Below are 16,402 nucleotides of genomic sequence, written 5' to 3' on the forward strand. Positions count from 1 at the left end.
ACCTTAAGAATTAGAATACTGTAGCAATCCTTGCTATGAATCACGTTACAATTTCCACCAAGTGGGTTAGCCTTATTAGCACAATGCTAAGGATGATTGCCTTTCACGCCAGCGACCCAGGTTCCCATCCCAGCCGTTCACTACAACACCTTTGATCACTATTTATTCAACACTCATAGAATAAATAATGTCAGAAAATCTCAAATCAAGTATAAACTTAAGTTGTAGTTAGATGCATTATTTGCTTTGAACCTGAGGTGTCCTGAACTTGTTTAGCCTGTTCAGAGGAGGAAAGCAGTGCCAGTAGAAACAATGTTACGATGTAAAGAATGCAAGGGTATGCAGGGCCTTCAGAAAGTATTCACACCCCTTGACTTTTTCCACATTTTGTTGTGTTACAGCCTGAATTTAAAATATTGTATATTGAGATTTTGTGACACTGACCTACACACACAATACCCCATAATGTCAAAGTGGGATTATGTTTTTAGACATTTTTACAAATGTATAACAAATAAAAAGCTTAAAAGTATTCAACCCCTTTGTTATGGCAAGCCTAAATAAGTTCAGAAGTACAAATGTGCTTAACAAGTCACATAATAAGTTGCAAGGACTAACTCTGTGTGCAATAATAGTGTTTAACATGATTTTTGAATGACTACCTCATCTCTGTACCCCACACATACAATTATCTGTAAGATCCCTAAGTCGAGCAGTGAATTTCAAACACAGATTCAACCACAAAGACCAAGGAGGTTTTCCAAAGAAGGGCACCTATTGGTAGAATGGTAGAACCAAAAAACAAAAAAAAGCAGACATTGAATATCCCTTTGAGCATGAAGTTATGAATTACACTTTGGATGGTGTATCAATACACCCAGTCACTACAAAGATACAGGCGTCCTTCCTAACTCAGTTGCCGGAGAGGAAGGAAACCGCTCAAGTATTTCAACATGACGCCAATGGTGACTTCAAAACAGTTACAGAGTTTAATGGCTGTGATAGGAGAAAACTGAGGATGGATCAACAACATTGTAGTTACTCCACAATACTAACCTAAATGACAGAGTGAAAAGAAGGAAGCCTGTACAGAATAAAAATACTCCAAAACATGCATCCTGTTTGCAATAATGCACTAAAGTAAAACTGCAAAAAACATGTGCCAAATAAAATAACTTTATGTCCTGAATACAAAGCGTTATGTTTGGGGCAAATCCAACAACACATCACTGAGTACCACTCTTCATATTTTCCAGCATGGTGGTGGCTGCATTATGTTATGGGTTACCGCTCTCCATATGTTGAAGCATGGTGGTGGCTGCATCATGTTATGGGTTACCGCTCTCCATATGTTGAAGCATGGTGGTGGCTGCATCATGTTATGGGTTACCGCTCTCCATATGTTGAAGCATGGTGGTGGCTGCATCATGTTATGGGTTACCGCTCTCCATATGTTGAAGCATGGTGGTGGCTGCATCATGTTATGGGTTACCGCTCTCCATATGTTGAAGCATGGTGGTGGCTGCATCATGTTATGGGTATGCTTGTCATCAGCAAGGACTGGGGAGTTTTTTAATTAACGGAATAGAGCTAGGCACAGGCAAAATCCTAGAGGAAACCCTGGTTCAGTCTGCTTTCCAACACACTGGGAGACAAATTCACATTTCAGCAGGACAATAACCTAAAACACAAGGCCAAAACTACACTGGAGTTACTTACCAAGATGACATTGAATGTTCCTGAGTGGCTGAGTTACAGTTTTGACTTAAAGTCGGCTTGATAATCTATGGCAAGACTTGAAAATGGCTGTCTAGCAATGATCAACAATCAACTTGACAACTTGAAAAATTTAAAAGGAGAATGTGAAAATATTGTACAATCCAGGTGTGCAAAGCTCTTAGAGACTTACCCAGAAAGTCTCCCAGCTGTAATCGCTGCCAAAGGTGATTCGAACATGTATTGACTCAGAGGTGTGAATAATTATGTAAATGAGATATTTCTGTATTTCATGTTCAACACATTTGCAAAAATGTCTAAAAACATGTTTTCAGTTTGTCATTATGGGGTATTGTGTGTAGATGGGTAAAAACAAATACAATTTATAACTTTTTTATTCAAGCTGTAAAACCAAAATGTGGAATAAGGCAAGGGGTGTGAACACCTTCTGAAACCACACCCTCCTCCAAGCTGAAACCACACCCTCCTCCAAGCTGAAACCACACCCTCCTCCAAGCTGAAACCACACCCTCCTCCAAACATTTGGAACATTGCCACTGATCTATTTTCTCCAATCAATAATCAATATTTGGGATGACGTGTCTCTAGTCACAGAGACTTGTTTGAGTGTTAGTAGCATGTTGTTTAAAGGTCTGAGTGACTTGACCTGTCAATGACCTATGGTTTCATTGTTCTAATTTATTCCATTGACGACCCCTGACTTGCTATTTTTGGAACTCCATTCCTCTCCATGATCTCTGATTTTGAATCAACTTCAGAAGGTTTTAAACTATACAGTGAGGGGAAAAAAGTATTGATTTGCATTTTGAATTAACTTTAGAAGGCTTTAAACTGTAACTTCTAGAATAGTAAGAACACATGATATTGATTTCTGCTTGAGTCCAAATTTTTTGTTGTTGTTGAAACCTGTAAAGGTAAAACATTGTGTAGATTGATTCTCTATTCAAAATGTCCTCCTGTTTTAATGGACAGGCTCATCTTCTCCACAGGCAGGTGCAGGTCTTTTCAGTAGTAACGAAGCCATGCCTCTACTGTCCCCTATTAAAGGGTCGTAGGTCGTAGGTCATACCCAGTGTAGTGGATGTAAATGCCGTTTACTAACCTTTTTTATTTTGTGCGTTTATCTTTTGCAGAAAAATGCAATGAAAGTATAGAGGGTTACTTTACTCATCATGAACAGCAATCAGTGTTTACCCACCTAGGCCTAGATTCACCCACCTAGGCCTAGATTCACCCACCTAGGCCTAGATTCACCCACCTAGGCCTAGATTCACCCACCTAGGCCTAGATTCACCCACCTAGGCCTAGATTCACCCACCTAGGCCTAGATTCACCCACCTAGGCCTAGATTCACCCACCTAGGCCTAGATTCACCCACCTAGGCCTAGATTCACCCACCTAGGCCTAGATTCACCCACCTAGGGCTAGATTCACCCAGATCAAGCATTAACCGGCGATAGGCGACACACGCATAGCTGATGTTTTGGTGGTGTAACTTCCTGTCAAATCTCACACTTGTGTTAGAAGTTCAGAAGGAGGAAGTGTAGGCTATATAGAAATAATTACGTTCAAATTGAAAAATCATTAAACAAAATGAGGATTTCTATCATCCTAATGGAGGTGTAGAATACATCTCACATTACAGTGTTCCAACTGGTTAACAAGGCCGCATTTCAGTTCCACCTCCGACACCGTCAGAACATCAGCTATGTAGATGTCGGCTAGAGCGGATCTGATTGAATAGAGCCCCTATTTGTTTTACCATTACATCACTGGTTATACCTCAACTGTTTATTTTACCAATACATCACATCACTGGTTATACCTCAACTGTTTATTTTACCAATACATCACTGGTCATACAGTGAGGGAAAAAAGTATTTGATCCCCTGCTGATTTTGTACGTTTGCCCACTGACAAAGACATGATCAGTCTATAATTTTAATGGAGAGACAGAATAACAACAAAAAATTCCAGAAAAACGCATGTCAAAAATGTTAGAAATTTATTAGCATTTTAATGAGGGAAATATCAAATACTTTTTTCCCTCACTGTACCTCAACTGTTTATTTTTACCACTACATCACTGGTTATATCCTGCCTGGCCCCCCCTGTAGCTCAGTTGGTAGAGGGTTGTGGGTTCATTTCCCAAAGGGGGCCAGTATGAAAATGTATGCACTCACTAACTGTAAGTCGCTCTGGATAAGAGCGTCTGCTAAATGACTAAAATGTAAATGTAAATGGTTGGCCCTGTCTGGGGGTCACTTCAGACGGGGCCACAGTGTCTCCCGACCCCCCTGTCTCAGCCTCCATTATCTATGCTGCAGTAGTCTATGTGCCAGGGGGCTAGGGTCAGTCTGTTATATCTGGTGTTATTCTCCTGTCTTATCCGGTGTCCTGTGTGAATTTAAGTATGCTCCCTCTAATACTCTCTCTCTCTCTCTCTCTCTCTCTCCCTCCCCTCCCGGAGGACCTGAGCCCTAGGACCATGCCTCAGGACTACCTGGCCTGATGACTCCTGGCTGTCCCCGGTCCTCTCCCTCTCTCCCTCTCTCCCTCCCCTCCCGGAGGACCTGAGCCGTAGGACCATGCCTCAGGACTACCTGGCCTGATGACTCCTGGCTGTCCCCGGTCCTCTCCCTCTCTCCCTCCCCTCCCGGAGGACCTGAGCCGTAGGACCATGCCTCAGGACTACCTGGCCTGATGACTCCTGGCTGTCCCCGGTCCTCTCCCTCTCTCCCTCTCTCCCTCCCCTCCTGGAGGACCTGAGCCCTAGGACCATGCCTCAGGACTAACTGGCCTGATGACTCCTTGCTGTCCCCAGTCCACCTGGTCCTCTCTCCCTCCCCTCCCGGAGGACCTGAGCCCTAGGACCGTGCCACAGGACTACCTGGCCTGATGACTCCTGGCTGTCCCCGGTCCTCTCCCTCTCTCCCTCTCTCCCTCCCCTCCTGGAGGACCTGAGCCCTAGGACCATGCCTCAGGACTACCTGGCCTGATGACTCCTGGCTGTCCCCGGTCCTCTCCCTCTCTCCCTCTCTCCCTCCCCTCCCGGAGGACCTGAGCCCTAGGACCATGCCTCAGGACTACCTGGCCTGATGACTCCTGGCTGTCCCCGGTCCTCTCCCTCTCTCCCTCTCTCCCTCCCCTCCCGGAGGACCTGAGCCCTAGGACCATGCCTCAGGACTACCTGGCCTGATGACTCCTGGCTGTCCCCAGTCCACCTGGTCCTCTCTCCCTTCCCTCCCGGAGGACCTGAGCCCTAGGACCATGCCTCAGGACTACCTGGCCTGATGACTCCTGGCTGTCCCCAGTCCACCTGGTCGTGCTGCTGCTCCAGTTTCCACTCTTCTGCCTGCGGCTATGGAACCCTGACCTGTTCACCGCACGTGCTACCTTGTCCCAGACCTGCTGTTTTCAACTCTCTCTCTCTACCGCACCTGCCATTTCAACCTCTAAATGCTCGGCTATGAAAAGCCAAGTGACATTTACTCCTGATGTACTGACCTGATGCAACCTCTACAACCACTGTGATTATTATTTGACCCTGCTGGTCATCTATGACCGTTTAAACATCTTGGAGAAAAATCTGGCCTTAATGGCCATGTACTGTTATAATCTCCACCAGGCACAGCCAGAAGAGGACTGGCCACCCCTCAGAGCCTGGTTCCTCTCTAGGTTTCTTCCTAGGTTCCTGCCTTTCTAGGGAGTTTTTCCTAGCCACCGTGCTTCTACATCTGCATTGCTACTGTTTGGGTTTTTAGTCTGGGTTTCTGTATAGCACTTTGTGACATCTGCTGATGTAAAAAGGGCTTTATAAATACAATTTGATTGATTGATTGGTCAGACCTCAACTGTTTTTTTTTTTAACCACTACATCACTGGTCATACCTCAGCTGCAGAACAGTCATAAGAGGTCATAGTTCATGCTCAGAGTTGTGCCTCTGATATCACACAGTGGTTCATGTACGTTTGATCTGGAGTGCATCCCAAATGGCACCCTATTTCCTATATAGTGCACTACTTTTTACCAGGGCCCAGCCCTGTTTTTCAGTTGGTACAGTGTTATAACTAGGGCGATACAAGCGTTTTAACCACAGATACGGGATATCTAATGGAAAAACATGGTAGGTGTTTTTCTAACCTTGTGGTAACCATTTCTAACATGTGGGTTTGTGCTCTATAGAAGTGTCCATACTGTATATGCTACTTTAAACCAGTGGTGTGTGAAGTGCTTGTTGTGGTCTAAAACGCCTATAGAGGTTTTAGTGAGAACATTAGTCATATCATTATTGCTTAGGTCAAAGGAACATTTAACACGTGGCCACTGCCTGAGATATGAAAATACACACATTGGCAGAAAGACAGGAGTATAGATTACAGAAGTCCAAAGTAAATGGATAAATCAATAAATCAGTGCAGGTCAGGAAGAGGAGAGAGCAGCTCAACAGACAGGAAGAGGAGAGAGCAGCTCAACAGACAGGAAGAGAAGAGGAGAGAGCAGCTCAACAGACGGGAAGAGAAGAGGAGAGAGCAGCTCAACAGACAGGAAGAGGAGAGAGCAGCTCAACAGACAGGAAGAGGAGAGAGCAGCTCAACAGACAGGAAGAGAAGAGGAGAGAGCAGCTCAACAGACAGGAAGAGGAGAGAGCAGCTCAACAGACAGGAAGAGAAGAGAGCAGCTCAACAGACAGGAAGAGGAGAGAGCAGCTCAACAGACAGGAAGAGAAGAGAGCAGCTCAACAGACAGGAAGAGGAGAGAGCAGCTCAACAGACAGGAAGAGAAGAGGAGAGAGCAGCTCAACAGACAGGAAGAGGAGAGAGCAGCTCAACAGACAGGAAGAGGAGAGAGCAGCTCAACAGACAGGAAGAGGAGAGAGCAGCTCAACAGACAGGAAGAGGAGAGAGCAGCTCAACAGACAGGAAGAGAAGAGGAGAGAGCAGCTCAACAGACAGGAAGAGGAGAGAAGAGAGCAGCTCAACAGACAGGAAGAGGAGAGAGCAGCTCAACAGACAGGAAGAGAAGAGGAGAGAGCAGCTCAACAGACAGGAAGAGGAGAGAAGAGAGCAGCTCAACAGACAGGAAGAGAAGAGAGCAGCTCAACAGACAGGAAGAGAAGAGAGCAGCTCAACAGACAGGAAGAGGAGAGAGCAGCTCAACAGACAGGAAGAGAAGAGAGCAGCTCAACAGACAGGAAGAGAAGAGAGCAGCTCAACAGACAGGAAGAGGAGAGAGCAGCTCAACAGACAGGAAGAGGAGAGAGCAGCTCAACAGACAGGAAGAGAAGAGGAGAGAGCAGCTCAACAGACGGGAAGAGAAGAGGAGAGAGCAGCTCAACAGACAGGAAGAGGAGAGAGCAGCTCAACAGACAGGAAGAGGAGAGAGCAGCTCAACAGACAGGAAGAGAAGAGGAGAGAGCAGCTCAACAGACAGGAAGAGGAGAGAGCAGCTCAACAGACAGGAAGAGAAGAGAGCAGCTCAACAGACAGGAAGAGGAGAGAGCAGCTCAACAGACAGGAAGAGAAGAGAGCAGCTCAACAGACAGGAAGAGGAGAGAGCAGCTCAACAGACAGGAAGAGAAGAGGAGAGAGCAGCTCAACAGACAGGAAGAGGAGAGAGCAGCTCAACAGACAGGAAGAGGAGAGAGCAGCTCAACAGACAGGAAGAGGAGAGAGCAGCTCAACAGACAGGAAGAGAAGAGGAGAGAGCAGCTCAACAGACAGGAAGAGGAGAGAGCAGCTCAACAGACAGGAAGAGAAGAGGAGAGAGCAGCTCAACAGACAGGAAGAGGAGAGAAGAGAGCAGCTCAACAGACAGGAAGAGGAGAGAGCAGCTCAACAGACAGGAAGAGAAGAGGAGAGAGCAGCTCAACAGACAGGAAGAGGAGAGAAGAGAGCAGCTCAACAGACAGGAAGAGAAGAGAGCAGCTCAACAGACAGGAAGAGAAGAGAGCAGCTCAACAGACAGGAAGAGGAGAGAGCAGCTCAACAGACAGGAAGAGAAGAGAGCAGCTCAACAGACAGGAAGAGAAGAGAGCAGCTCAACAGACAGGAAGAGGAGAGAGCAGCTCAACAGACAGGAAGAGGAGAGAGCAGCTCAACAGACAGGAAGAGGAGAGGAGAGAGCAGCTCAACAGACAGGAAGAGGAGAGGAGAGAGCAGCTCAACAGACAGGAAGAGGAGAGGAGAGAGCAGCTCAACAGACAGGAAGAGGAGAGAGCAGCTCAACAGACAGGAAGAGGAGAGGAGAGAGCAGCTCAACAGACAGGAAGAGGAGAGAGCAGCTCAACAGACAGGAAGAGGAGAGAGCAGCTCAACAGACAGGAAGAGGAGAGGAGAGAGCAGCTCAACAGACAGGAAGAGGAGAGAGCAGCTCAACAGACAGGAAGAGGAGAGGAGAGAGCAGCTCAACAGACAGGAAGAGAAGAGGAGAGAGCAGCTCAACAGACAGGAAGAGGAGAGGAGAGAGCAGCTCAACAGACAGGAAGAGAAGAGGAGAGAGCAGCTCAACAGACAGGAAGAGGAGAGGAGAGAGCAGCTCAACAGACAGGAAGAGGAGAGAGCAGCTCAACAGACAGGAAGAGAAGAGAGCAGCTCAACAGACAGGAAGAGGAGAGAGCAGCTCAACAGACAGGAAGAGGAGAGAGCAGCTCAACAGACAGGAAGAGAAGAGAAGAGAGCAGCTCAACAGACAGGAAGAGAAGAGGAGAGAGCAGCTCAACAGACAGGAAGAGGAGAGAAGAGAGCAGCTCAACAGACAGGAAGAGGAGAGAGCAGCTCAACAGACAGGAAGAGGAGAGAGCAGCTCAACAGACAGGAAGAGGAGAGAGCAGCTCAACAGACAGGAAGAGAAGAGAAGAGAGCAGCTCAACAGACAGGAAGAGAAGAGGAGAGAGCAGCTCAACAGACAGGAAGAGGAGAGAGCAGCTCAACAGACAGGAAGAGAAGAGGAGAGAGCAGCTCAACAGACAGGAAGAGGAGAGGAGAGAGCAGCTCAACAGACAGGAAGAGGAGAGAGCAGCTCAACAGACAGGAAGAGGAGAGAGCAGCTCAACAGACAGGAAGAGGAGAGAGCAGCTCAACAGACAGGAAGAGGAGAGAGCAGCTCAACAGACAGGAAGAGGAGAGAGCAGCTCAACAGACAGGAAGAGAAGAGAGCAGCTCAATAGACAGGAAGAGGAGAGGAGAGAGCAGCTCAACAGACAGGAAGAGAAGAGAGAGAGCAGCTCAACAGACAGGAAGAGGAGAGAGCAGCTCAACAGACAGGAAGAGGAGAGAGCAGCTCAACAGACAGGAAGAGGAGAGAGCAGCTCAACAGACAGGAAGAGGAGAGAGCAGCTCAACAGACAGGAAGAGGAGAGGAGAGAGCAGCTCAACAGACAGGAAGAGGAGAGAAGAGAGCAGCTCAACAGACAGGAAGAGAAGAGAGCAGCTCAACAGACAGGAAGAGGAGAGAGCAGCTCAACAGACAGGAAGAGAAGAGAGCAGCTCAACAGACAGGAAGAGGAGAGAGCAGCTCAACAGACAGGAAGAGGAGAGAGCAGCTCAACAGACAGGAAGAGAAGAGAAGAGAGCAGCTCAACAGACAGGAAGAGAAGAGAGCAGCTCAACAGACAGGAAGAGGAGAGAGCAGCTCAACAGACAGGAAGAGGAGAGAGCAGCTCAACAGACAGGAAGAGGAGAGAGCAGCTCAACAGACAGGAAGAGAAGAGAGAGAGCAGCTCAACAGACAGGAAGAGAAGAGAGCAGCTCAACAGACAGGAAGAGGAGAGAGCAGCTCAACAGACAGGAAGAGAAGAGAGCAGCTCAACAGACAGGAAGAGGAGAGAGCAGCTCAACAGACAGGAAGAGGAGAGGAGATAGCAGCTCAACAGACAGGAAGAGAAGAGAAGAGAGCAGCTCAACAGACAGGAAGAGGAGAGAGCAGCTCAACAGACAGGAAGAGGAGAGGAGATAGCAGCTCAACAGACAGGAAGAGGAGAGAGCAGCTCAACAGACAGGAAGAGGAGAGAGCAGCTCAACAGACAGGAAGAGAAGAGAGCAGCTCAACAGACAGGAAGAGGAGAGAGCAGCTCAACAGACAGGAAGAGGAGAGGAGAGAGCAGCTCAACAGACAGGAAGAGGAGAGAGCAGCTCAACAGACAGGAAGAGAAGAGAGCAGCTCAACAGACAGGAAGAGGAGAGAGCAGCTCAACAGACAGGAAGAGGAGAGAGCAGCTCAACAGACAGGAAGAGAAGAGAGCAGCTCAACAGACAGGAAGAGGAGAGAGCAGCTCAACAGACAGGAAGAGAAGAGAGCAGCTCAACAGACAGGAAGAGGAGAGAGCAGCTCAACAGACAGGAAGAGAAGAGGAGAGAGCAGCTCAACAGACAGGAAGAGGAGAGAGCAGCTCAACAGACAGGAAGAGGAGAGAGCAGCTCAACAGACAGGAAGAGGAGAGAGCAGCTCAACAGACAGGAAGAGAAGAGGAGAGAGCAGCTCAACAGACAGGAAGAGGAGAGAGCAGCTCAACAGACAGGAAGAGAAGAGGAGAGAGCAGCTCAACAGACAGGAAGAGAGAGAGAGAGCAGCTCAACAGACAGGAAGAGGAGAGAGCAGCTCAACAGACAGGAAGAGAAGAGGAGAGAGCAGCTCAACAGACAGGAAGAGGAGAGAAGAGAGCAGCTCAACAGACAGGAAGAGGAGAGAGCAGCTCAACAGACAGGAAGAGAAGAGAGCAGCTCAACAGACAGGAAGAGGAGAGAGCAGCTCAACAGACAGGAAGAGAAGAGAGCAGCTCAACAGACAGGAAGAGAAGAGAGCAGCTCAACAGACAGGAAGAGGAGAGAGCAGCTCAACAGACAGGAAGAGGAGAGAGCAGCTCAACAGACAGGAAGAGGAGAGGAGAGAGCAGCTCAACAGACAGGAAGAGGAGAGAGAGAGCAGCTCAACAGACAGGAAGAGGAGAGGAGAGAGCAGCTCAACAGACAGGAAGAGGAGAGAGCAGCTCAACAGACAGGAAGAGGAGAGGAGAGAGCAGCTCAACAGACAGGAAGAGGAGAGAGCAGCTCAACAGACAGGAAGAGGAGAGAGCAGCTCAACAGACAGGAAGAGGAGAGGAGAGAGCAGCTCAACAGACAGGAAGAGGAGAGAGCAGCTCAACAGACAGGAAGAGGAGAGAGCAGCTCAACAGACAGGAAGAGAAGAGAGCAGCTCAACAGACAGGAAGAGGAGAGAGCAGCTCAACAGACAGGAAGAGGAGAGAGCAGCTCAACAGACAGGAAGAGAAGAGAAGAGAGCAGCTCAACAGACAGGAAGAGAAGAGGAGAGAGCAGCTCAACAGACAGGAAGAGGAGAGAGAGCAGCTCAACAGACAGGAAGAGGAGAGAGCAGCTCAACAGACAGGAAGAGGAGAGAGCAGCTCAACAGACAGGAAGAGGAGAGAGCAGCTCAACAGACAGGAAGAGAAGAGAAGAGAGCAGCTCAACAGACAGGAAGAGAAGAGGAGAGAGCAGCTCAACAGACAGGAAGAGGAGAGAGCAGCTCAACAGACAAGAAGAGAAGAGGAGAGAGCAGCTCAACAGACAGGAAGAGGAGAGGAGAGAGCAGCTCAACAGACAGGAAGAGGAGAGAGCAGCTCAACAGACAGGAAGAGGAGAGAGCAGCTCAACAGACAGGAAGAGGAGAGAGCAGCTCAACAGACAGGAAGAGGAGAGAGCAGCTCAACAGACAGGAAGAGGAGAGAGCAGCTCAACAGACAGGAAGAGAAGAGAGCAGCTCAATAGACAGGAAGAGGAGAGGAGAGAGCAGCTCAACAGACAGGAAGAGAAGAGAAGAGAGCAGCTCAACAGACAGGAAGAGGAGAGAGCAGCTCAACAGACAGGAAGAGGAGAGAGCAGCTCAACAGACAGGAAGAGGAGAGAGCAGCTCAACAGACAGGAAGAGGAGAGAGCAGCTCAACAGACAGGAAGAGGAGAGGAGAGAGCAGCTCATCAGACAGGAAGAGGAGAGAAGAGAGCAGCTCATAAGACAGGAAGAGAAGAGAGCAGCTCAACAGACAGGAAGAGGAGAGAGCAGCTCAACAGACAGGAAGAGAAGAGAGCAGCTCAACAGACAGGAAGAGGAGAGAGCAGCTCAACAGACAGGAAGAGGAGAGAGCAGCTCAACAGACAGGAAGAGAAGAGAAGAGAGCAGCTCAACAGACAGGAAGAGAAGAGAGCAGCTCAACAGACAGGAAGAGGAGAGAGCAGCTCAACAGACAGGAAGAGGAGAGAGCAGCTCAACAGACAGGAAGAGGAGAGAGCAGCTCAACAGACAGGAAGAGAAGAGAAGAGAGCAGCTCAACAGACAGGAAGAGAAGAGAGCAGCTCAACAGACAGGAAGAGGAGAGAGCAGCTCAACAGACAGGAAGAGAAGAGAGCAGCTCAACAGACAGGAAGAGGAGAGAGCAGCTCAACAGACAGGAAGAGCAGAGGAGATAGCAGCTCAACAGACAGGAAGAGAAGAGAAGAGAGCAGCTCAACAGACAGGAAGAGGAGAGAGCAGCTCAACAGACAGGAAGAGGAGAGGAGATAGCAGCTCAACAGACAGGAAGAGGAGAGAGCAGCTCAACAGACAGGAAGAGGAGAGAGCAGCTCAACAGACAGGAAGAGAAGAGAGCAGCTCAACAGACAGGAAGAGGAGAGAGCAGCTCAACAGACAGGAAGAGGAGAGGAGAGAGCAGCTCAACAGACAGGAAGAGGAGAGAGCAGCTCAACAGACAGGAAGAGAAGAGAGCAGCTCAACAGACAGGAAGAGGAGAGAGCAGCTCAACAGACAGGAAGAGGAGAGAGCAGCTCAACAGACAGGAAGAGAAGAGAGCAGCTCAACAGACAGGAAGAGGAGAGAGCAGCTCAACAGACAGGAAGAGAAGAGAGCAGCTCAACAGACAGGAAGAGGAGAGAGCAGCTCAACAGACAGGAAGAGGAGAGGAGATAGCAGCTCAACAGACAGGAAGAGGAGAGAGCAGCTCAACAGACAGGAAGAGGAGAGAGCAGCTCAACAGACAGGAAGAGAAGAGAGCAGCTCAACAGACAGGAAGAGGAGAGAGCAGCTCAACAGACAGGAAGAGGAGAGGAGGGAGCAGCTCAACAGACAGGAAGAGGAGAGAGCAGCTCAACAGACAGGAAGAGGAGAGAGCAGCTCAACAGACAGGAAGAGAAGAGAGCAGCTCAACAGACAGGAAGAGAAGAGAAGAGAGCAGCTCAACAGACAGGAAGAGGAGAGAGCAGCTCAACAGACAGGAAGAGGAGAGAGCAGCTCAACAGACAGGAAGAGGAGAGAGCAGCTCAACAGACAGGAAGAGGAGAGAGCAGCTCAACAGACAGGAAGAGGAGAGGAGAGAGCAGCTCAACAGACAGGAAGAGAAGAGAGCAGCTCAACAGACAGGAAGAGGAGAGGAGAGAGCAGCTCAACAGACAGGAAGAGGAGAGGAGAGAGCAGCTCAACAGACAGGAAGAGGAGAGAGCAGCTCAACAGACAGGAAGAGGAGAGGAGAGAGCAGCTCAACAGACAGGAAGAGGAGAGGAGAGAGCAGCTCAACAGACAGGAAGAGGAGAGAGCAGCTCAACAGACAGGAAGAGAAGAGAGCAGCTCAACAGACAGGAAGAGGAGAGAGCAGCTCAACAGACAGGAAGAGAAGAGAGCAGCTCAACAGACAGGAAGAGAAGAGAGCAGCTCAACAGACAGGAAGAGGAGAGGAGAGAGCAGCTCAACAGACAGGAAGAGAAGAGGAAAGAGCAGCTCAACAGACAGGAAGAGGAGAGAGCAGCTCAACAGACAGGAAGAGGAGAGAGCAGCTCAACAGACAGGAAGAGGAGAGAGCAGCTCAACAGACAGGAAGAGAAGAGGAGAGAGCAGCTCAACAGACAGGAAGAGGAGAGAGCAGCTCAACAGACAGGAAGAGAAGAGAAGAGAGCAGCTCAACAGACAGGAAGAGAAGAGAGCAGCTCAACAGACAGGAAGAGGAGAGAGCAGCTCAACAGACAGGAAGAGGAGAGAGCAGCTCAACAGACAGGAAGAGGAGAGAGCAGCTCAACAGACAGGAAGAGAGAAGAGAGCAGCTCAACAGACAGGAAGAGAAGAGAGCAGCTCAACAGACAGGAAGAGGAGAGAGCAGCTCAACAGACAGGAAGAGAAGAGAGCAGCTCAACAGACAGGAAGAGGAGAGAGCAGCTCAACAGACAGGAAGAGGAGAGGAGATAGCAGCTCAACAGACAGGAAGAGAAGAGAAGAGAGCAGCTCAACAGACAGGAAGAGGAGAGAGCAGCTCAACAGACAGGAAGAGGAGAGGAGATAGCAGCTCAACAGACAGGAAGAGGAGAGAGCAGCTCAACAGACAGGAAGAGGAGAGAGCAGCTCAACAGACAGGAAGAGAAGAGAGCAGCTCAACAGACAGGAAGAGGAGAGAGCAGCTCAACAGACAGGAAGAGGAGAGGAGAGAGCAGCTCAACAGACAGGAAGAGGAGAGAGCAGCTCAACAGACAGGAAGAGGAAGAGAGCAGCTCAACAGACAGGAAGAGGAGAGAGCAGCTCAACAGACAGGAAGAGGAGAGAGCAGCTCAACAGACAGGAAGAGAAGAGAGCAGCTCAACAGACAGGAAGAGGAGAGAGCAGCTCAACAGACAGGAAGAGAAGAGAGCAGCTCAACAGACAGGAAGAGGAGAGAGCAGCTCAACAGACAGGAAGAGGAGAGGAGATAGCAGCTCAACAGACAGGAAGAGGAGAGAGCAGCTCAACAGACAGGAAGAGGAGAGAGCAGCTCAACAGACAGGAAGAGAAGAGAGCAGCTCAACAGACAGGAAGAGGAGAGAGCAGCTCAACAGACAGGAAGAGGAGAGAGCAGCTCAACAGACAGGAAGAGAAGAGAGCAGCTCAACAGACAGGAAGAGAAGAGAAGAGAGCAGCTCAACAGACAGGAAGAGGAGAGAGCAGCTCAACAGACAGGAAGAGGAGAGAGCAGCTCAACAGACAGGAAGAGGAGAGAGCAGCTCAACAGACAGGAAGAGGAGAGAGCAGCTCAACAGACAGGAAGAGGAGAGGAGAGAGCAGCTCAACAGACAGGAAGAGAAGAGAGCAGCTCAACAGACAGGAAGAGAAGAGAGCAGCTCAACAGACAGGAAGAGGAGAGAGCAGCTCAACAGACAGGAAGAGGAGAGAGCAGCTCAACAGACAGGAAGAGAAGAGAGCAGCTCAACAGACAGGAAGAGGAGAGAGCAGCTCAACAGACAGGAAGAGGAGAGGAGATAGCAGCTCAACAGACAGGAAGAGGAGAGAGCAGCTCAACAGACAGGAAGAGGAGAGAGCAGCTCAACAGACAGGAAGAGAAGAGAGCAGCTCAACAGACAGGAAGAGGAGAGAGCAGCTCAACAGACAGGAAGAGGAGAGGAGGAGCAGCTCAACAGACAGGAAGAGGAGAGAGCAGCTCAACAGACAGGAAGAGGAGAGAGCAGCTCAACAGACAGGAAGAGAAGAGAGCAGCTCAACAGACAGGAAGAGAAGAGAAGAGAGCAGCTCAACAGACAGGAAGAGGAGAGAGCAGCTCAACAGACAGGAAGAGGAGAGAGCAGCTCAACAGACAGGAAGAGGAGAGAGCAGCTCAACAGACAGGAAGAGGAGAGAGCAGCTCAACAGACAGGAAGAGGAGAGGAGAGAGCAGCTCAACAGACAGGAAGAGAAGAGAGCAGCTCAACAGACAGGAAGAGGAGAGGAGAGAGCAGCTCAACAGACAGGAAGAGGAGAGGAGAGAGCAGCTCAACAGACAGGAAGAGGAGAGAGCAGCTCAACAGACAGGAAGAGGAAGAGAGCAGCTCAACAGACAGGAAGAGGAGAGAGCAGCTCAACAGACAGGAAGAGGAGAGAGCAGCTCAACAGACAGGAAGAGAAGAGAGCAGCTCAACAGACAGGAAGAGGAGAGAGCAGCTCAACAGACAGGAAGAGGAGAGAGCAGCTCAACAGACAGGAAGAGGAGAGAGCAGCTCAACAGACAGGAAGAGGAGAGGAGAGCAGCTCAACAGACAGGAAGAGGAGAGAGCAGCTCAACAGACAGGAAGAGGAGAGAGCAGCTCAACAGACAGGAAGAGAAGAGAGCAGCTCAACAGACAGGAAGAGAAGAGAGCAGCTCAACAGACAGGAAGAGGAGAGAGCAGCTCAACAGACAGGAAGAGGAGAGAGCAGCTCAACAGACAGGAAGAGGAGAGAGCAGCTCAACAGACAGGAAGAGGAGAGAGCAGCTCAACAGACAGGAAGAGGAGAGAGCAGCTCAACAGACAGGAAGAGGAGAGAGCAGCTCAACAGACAGGAAGAGGAGAGAGCAGCTCAACAGACAGGAAGAGAGAGAGCAGCTCAACAGACAGGAAGAGGAGAGGAAAAAGCAGCTCAACAGACAGGAAGAGGAGAGAGCAGCTCAACAGACAGGAAGAGGAGAGAGCAGCTCAACAGACAGGAAGAGGAGAGAGCAGCTCAACAGACAGGAAGAGGAGAGAGAGAGCAGCTCAACAGACAGGAAGAGGAAGAGAGAGAGCAGCTCAACAGACAGGAAGAGGAGAGAGCAGCTCAACAGACAGGAAGAGGAAGGAGATAGCAGCTCAACAGACAGGAAGAGGAGAGAGCAGCTCAACAGACAGGAAGAGAAGAGAGCAGCTCAAC

Source organism: Coregonus lavaretus (assembly GCF_964263955.1).
Source record: "Coregonus lavaretus genome assembly, contig: HAP1_SCAFFOLD_2047, whole genome shotgun sequence".
NCBI classification, from domain to species: domain Eukaryota; kingdom Metazoa; phylum Chordata; class Actinopteri; order Salmoniformes; family Salmonidae; genus Coregonus; species Coregonus lavaretus.